Genomic DNA, 6,000 nt, shown 5'->3' with positions numbered 1-6,000 from the left:
ACTGTTTCATGAGAATTTTGTATCATCTTCCCATCTATAAAAGGGAATAATAATAGTGCCTACCTCATGGTTGTTGATAGTAATAGAATTAAATGAGCTATTATATGTCAAGTGCTTAGAACAGTAGCTGGCCCTTGGTAAGAAAATATAGTTACGTGATCATCACCATTGGCATCTTCCGTCTTCACCTCCTTCTTTCTCTTCCTCCTCCTATCTGACATTCACTTTTTGTTCAAATAAGGGGGTAGAGAAAGGCATTTTATTTGCTTTTTAAAAAATTTATAATACAATTAAAAAAAAAAAGGATGTTTTCAGTTCTTTTCTTTGGCACCTGGGATCTTAGCTCCCTGACCAAGACCTCTGCTCTTGGAATGTGGAGTTTTAACCAGCGGACCACCAGGGAACTCCCTATAACACAAGTTTTATAAGCAATACATGCATCCTTTCTTGGAGAATGATGACATATTTATACTTAATTTGAAGCAACAATCAAAAGTTCAATAAAACTCAATAAAATAAAGTTGCACTCCATTTGGTCATTTAGACTAAATATGAAGGGATTGTCTATTCACACAAGAGACAATTAAAGACAATAAAAATTGCCAAGCATCTCAGCGTAGACCACAGAATTTTCAAAGTGGTGCTGGTGTAAGTCACTTTTGTTGTCATGAAGACTGTCTCTTAGACACCAAATGACAATTTGTCAAAAACAACTGGCAAAAAAAAAAAAAAAAAGAACAACTGGCAGACTTTCAGGAAAAATTCATTTCCAGTAACATTTAATCACGGTAAGGACTTAAATTACTACAAAAGAGAGGTGTAGGATATTTACATTTTATTTGCCTTTTAATTTGTGCTTGCCTGTGCTGCTTGTGAGATTGATCTGCTTTTCATGTCTATCGTCCTTTTGCGTTTTCCTCTTGAGTAAATTTCCTATTGTTGCACCCCCGTTTGTCTGCTGGTTATTGGATTATAAAAAATTAGTTTCTCTCTCTTTGTGCAACAGGAATATGAACTCACTCTCAGATATCAGCTCATATTTTTTTCCAATCTATTATAGGCCACTTAACTTTTTTTAATGGTGTCTTTTGCCATTTAAACATTGTAGATTATTTTTGTCTATGGCCTGAAGTAAGGAACTGATATTGTTTTATTCCAGATGAATAGCCAATAATTCGTCTCATTTATAAAATAAACGATTCTTTCATGCCTGAATTAAATGCCATTTTTACCACATATTAAGTCCCTATGCATACCTGGGTTTATTTCTGGACTCTTTGGCACTGCTTTCTCTGACCAATCCTGGCCAGTCCCAAATTATTTTGATTGCACCAGTTCACATATAGTCTTTGCCTCCTCTTTGTTTTTCTACATTATCTTAGCAATTCTTACATATGGATTTTTAATATAAAATTTATGGACATCAAGGTGGGAACAAGCCTAGACAGAGTATTAAAAAGCAGAGACATCACTTTGCTGACAAAAGTCCATATAGTCAAAGCTGTGATTTTTCTAGTAGTCATGGACAGATGTGAGAGTTGGACCATAAAGAAGGCTGAATGGCTAAGAACTGATGCTTTCAAACTGTGGTGCTGGAGAACACTCTTGAGAGGTCCTTGGACTGCAAGGAAATCAAACCAGTAAATCCTAAAGGAAATCAACCCTGAATATTCATTGGAAGGACTGATGCTGAAGCTAAAACTCCAATACTTTGGCCATCTGATGTGAAGAGTCGACTCATTGGGAAAGATCCTGATGCTGGGAAAGTTTGAGGGCAGGAGGAGAAGGGGGCAGCAGAGCCTGAGATGGTTAGATAGCATCACCGACTCAATGGACATGAATCTGAGCAAACTCTGGGAGACAGTGGAAACAAAGGAGCCCGGCTGCTGTTCATGGGGTCTCAAAGAGTCAGAGACGACTTAGCGACTAAACAACAGCAGCGTGGGAAAGCGGGGGTGGGATGAATTGGGAGATTGGGATTGACATATATACACTACTGATACTGTGCATAAAGTATATAACTACTGAGAACATACTGTATGTGTGCTCAGTTGCTCAGTCATGTCCAACTCTTAGTGGCCCCATGGGCAGTAGCTCATCAGGTTCCTTGTCAGTTCCTGGAGTTTTCCAGGCAAGAATACTGGAGTGGGTTGCCACTTCTTATTTCAGGGGATCCTCCTGACCTAGGGACTGAACCTGTGTCTCTTGTGTCTCCTGCATTGGCTGGCAGATAACTAATGAGAGCTTACTGTATAGCACAGGGAACTTAGTGCTCTGTGGTGATTAAATGGGAAAGATATCTAAAAAAGAAGAGATATATGTATATGTATAGGGCTTTCCAGCTGGCACTATATATGTGAAAGCTGTTCAGTCGTGTCCAACTCTTTGTGACCCCATGGACTATACAGTCCATGGAATTCTCCAGGCCGGAATACTGGAGCAGGTAGCCTTTCCCTTCTCCAGGGGATCCTCCCAACCCAGGGATCGAACCCAGGTCTCCCATATTGCAGGCAGATTCTTTACCAGCTGAGCCACAAGGCACTAGTGGTGAAGAAACTGGCTGCCAATGCAGGAGACATAAGAGATGCAAGTTGGATCCCTGGGTCCAGAAGATCCCCTGGAGTAGGAAATGGCAACCCACATTTCATTTCATTCTTCACATAGACCTTTTCCTATTTTTCATGTAGATTCCTAGGAGTTTAAAGTTTCTAATGTGATCATTAATGGAATTTTAAAAACTCTTTTTCTTCTAAATGACTTCTGTTAGTATAAAGGCAATTTTTCACTTTTGTGTATTTACTAATCTTAAAAAGAACCCAAGTTTGCCCTTTAATTCTAATAGCTTTTTAAAAAATGACTATATTTTCTTGAGTGTTCTAGGCATATGGTTAATCTATAAATATAGTTTGCTCTTTTCATTTCCAAATTTATGCCACTCATTTTATTTTCTTTTATTATTGCATTAGCTAGAATCACCAAGACACTGTTGCATACAAATGATGCCGGAAGGCATCTCTTTTTTCTTTCTGGCTTCAGTGAGCTTGCTTACTATTTTACATTTAATATTGTGTTTGATCTTAGGCTTTGATAATAGTCTTTATCATGCCTGAAGCATTTCTGTTTATTTCAGCAATAGTTGTGACTGCTGAAATTTATCAAATGCCTTTTCACTGTCTCCATATTTAATTTGTTGTTGCAATGAATTTTACAGACAGATGTTTTCATATTGACCCATCTTTTATTCCTAGAACACATAACTAGTTTGAAGGCAAAGAGGGAAAACACAGTAAAAGAAAAGGAAGAGGAAAGAAAGCTCTGTGTGAATGTGTACAGAGAAAAAGAAAGCAGACCTAAAAATGTGAATAGCAAGTGTGGTATTATTACTGATGTTTGGATTTATCAGGAGAAAAGGAGCAAAACTTCCAAGAATGTGAAACAAACAAAACAAAAACAAAATCTTGTTTCCAAATAGGCCTAATTACTTTTTTGGCAAGGTACCAAGGGGAATTCTGCCTTCTGATCCCAGAGTAGATGAGTAAACCATTTTCCATCTGGTGGACAGAAGGTCTGGCATAATATTCGTGTAAAACTGTTGGGGCCAGGGGGGATAAGGACTGTGGTCTTCTCAGGATTTGAAAAAGTTTGCAAATACTATTTCTATACTTACTACTAAATAAGTGAATTATTTGTCTCTTCCAGTGTCCACACAGTGTCCAGGTGGTTGTTAAGAAGAGTTATTTTTGGATCCCAAATCTCTCTCAAAGCTGCCCTAGTCTCTTTCCCTAGAGCCACCTCATTAGGACAGGTCTCCTAATTTCTCACCAAGCTTAAGGGCAAAGATCTAGGGGACTGAGCCTGACAGGTGGTCACTGTGGAGGCTGGCATGACAAAGCAGAGCTGGAGCAGGAGGCAGATGCAGAGGCTGCTGATCATAGAATCATGCAAGTTAGAATCACAGAGACAGCTCAAACTCCAACCCAGATAGTCTCCCTGTAACTGTCCAGGGTCAGGGCCAGTCATCTTACTTTTCAAAGTGTCCCAGCCCTGGGCAATTGTAAAGAAAATCCTGGGTTGACAACTGTTGGGGAAGTGGTTCTTGAAGAATGGTTCCTGTACCGTATATACCAGCATCACCCGGAAGCTTGCTTGACAGGTAAGTTCTGGATCCCACCTAGATGTACTGAGTCCAAAATTCTGGGTGTGGGGCCCAGCAATCTGCCTTTAACAGGCCCCCAGGGCATTCTGATAAGGCGTGAGATGCACTATGGCGGGGTTGCTCGGTGGGTTAGAGAGCCATATCCCTGAGGGATCACTGACACCGAAGGAAAGACAATTCTGAGAAAACACTTCTTTTTTTTTTTTTTCATTTAATTAAAATTTTTTTTAAAAAATTGAAGTGTAGTTGCTGTAGTTTTTGCAGTACAATAAAATAAATCAGCTACACACACACGCATATATATCCCTTCCTTTTTGGATTTCCTGCCCATTTAGGGCACCACAGAGCACTAAACGGGGTTCCTTGTGCTATACCGTAGGTTCGCATTAGTTATCTATTTTACACATAGTATCAGTAGTGTATGTACATCCTAATCTTTTAATTAATCCCACCTCCGATGAATCCCTGCTTGGTGTCCATACATCTGTTCTCTATGTCTCTGAGACAACACTTCTCATTGCTAAAGAATGACCAGGGGTGGTGGGGATCCGAGGGAAGACGTTGACTTCAGTTGACGAGGGGAGCAGAGGTCTCCCAGAGCAGTTACAGTGGAAAGGTGAGGGTGTGAGAGTCATGATTTTCAGGATTAAGGGAGAGGAGATGGTAAAGAACAGTGGGAGTATGTATGGCCTGTTTGTTGCAGATCCTTGGCTGAGAAAAGGCACAGAAAATCTAAGTTGTGTCTGGAGGTGGCAGTTAAGTTCATGCAAAGAGGATTTGTGTTTTCCTTTTTTTGGGAAAGAAAAAAAAACGATTTGGAAACAGAGAAGTTCCTGCAAAGAGAGAAGGATTGGTGTTTGGAAATTAAAAAAAAAAAAAGTAATTCTTCATGTTCGGAATAAGGAAGAGGTTCTTTTGACTAAAGGTTTATCTGGGTAAACCAGCAGTTCCTTTCCTCTGGTTTTGCGATGATATTTTGCAGCTAAAGGATACAGTTTAGAGGAAAAAGTGGTTTTCTTCCCTTGGTCTCAGTTCAGTCGCTCAGTCGTGTCCGATTCCCTTGGTCTAAAGGTGGGGAAACAGTCCAGGGCGCTCCGTGTTCCCAGGTTTAAAGTCACCTTCTTAGGTGCCCACGTGGGGTCTCTGAGGTGCCGCTGAGAGGGGGCCCTTCTGCTGCCCCAGCTCCTCCCGCGGGCAGCATCCTCTCAAACCTTTGTCCTTGCGGGGTCCATCGTCTGCCTGGAGATGTAGCACGCATGCGCACCCCACCTGCCACATCGCCGAGGTCCACCTCGACAGATCGACCTCATTTCTGATCAGCAGCTGTGCAGCCTCCTTTATTTTCTTTGCTGTTTAAAATTAGTTTGGGGCTTAACTTTTTTTTTTTTTAATGCAGGAGTTTCCAGAAAGGATGCTTGTTTGCAGTTTTTTGCCTTCTTGCTCGCCCCCGCCCCCCAGTTCCCCCCTCCGCGCTCTTATTCACAAGGTTCACAGTCTTAGACCTTCTGTTGGTGCTTGTTCTCGGTCGGTTCCAGCTCATTTGCTTTGTTTTCAGATTAACCTCCCTGCTCACTCTGTCATCACCCTGGGGCATACCTGAGGGTGCTATTTTTAGGACTTCTACTGTAAATGTCTGACACAAGCTGCTTCCTGCTCTGGAAATCTCACAACAAAGAAGTCTTCAATTAGCATAATTACTATCGTTCCTGCAGGCATAAATCCGTGCCTGCCCGCCGGCCCCCCCCCCACCCCCCCCAATCAGTTCCCAGTCAGGCTCTGCAGGCTATTAAGACCCAGGACCAAATGGGATCAAGGATCAGGGGTTCTTTATCAGCGGCAGGTCC

Source organism: Cervus elaphus, chromosome 5 (genome assembly GCF_910594005.1).
Source record: "Cervus elaphus chromosome 5, mCerEla1.1, whole genome shotgun sequence".
Classification (NCBI taxonomy): domain Eukaryota; kingdom Metazoa; phylum Chordata; class Mammalia; order Artiodactyla; family Cervidae; genus Cervus; species Cervus elaphus.
This window is presented reverse-complemented; position numbering follows the sequence as displayed.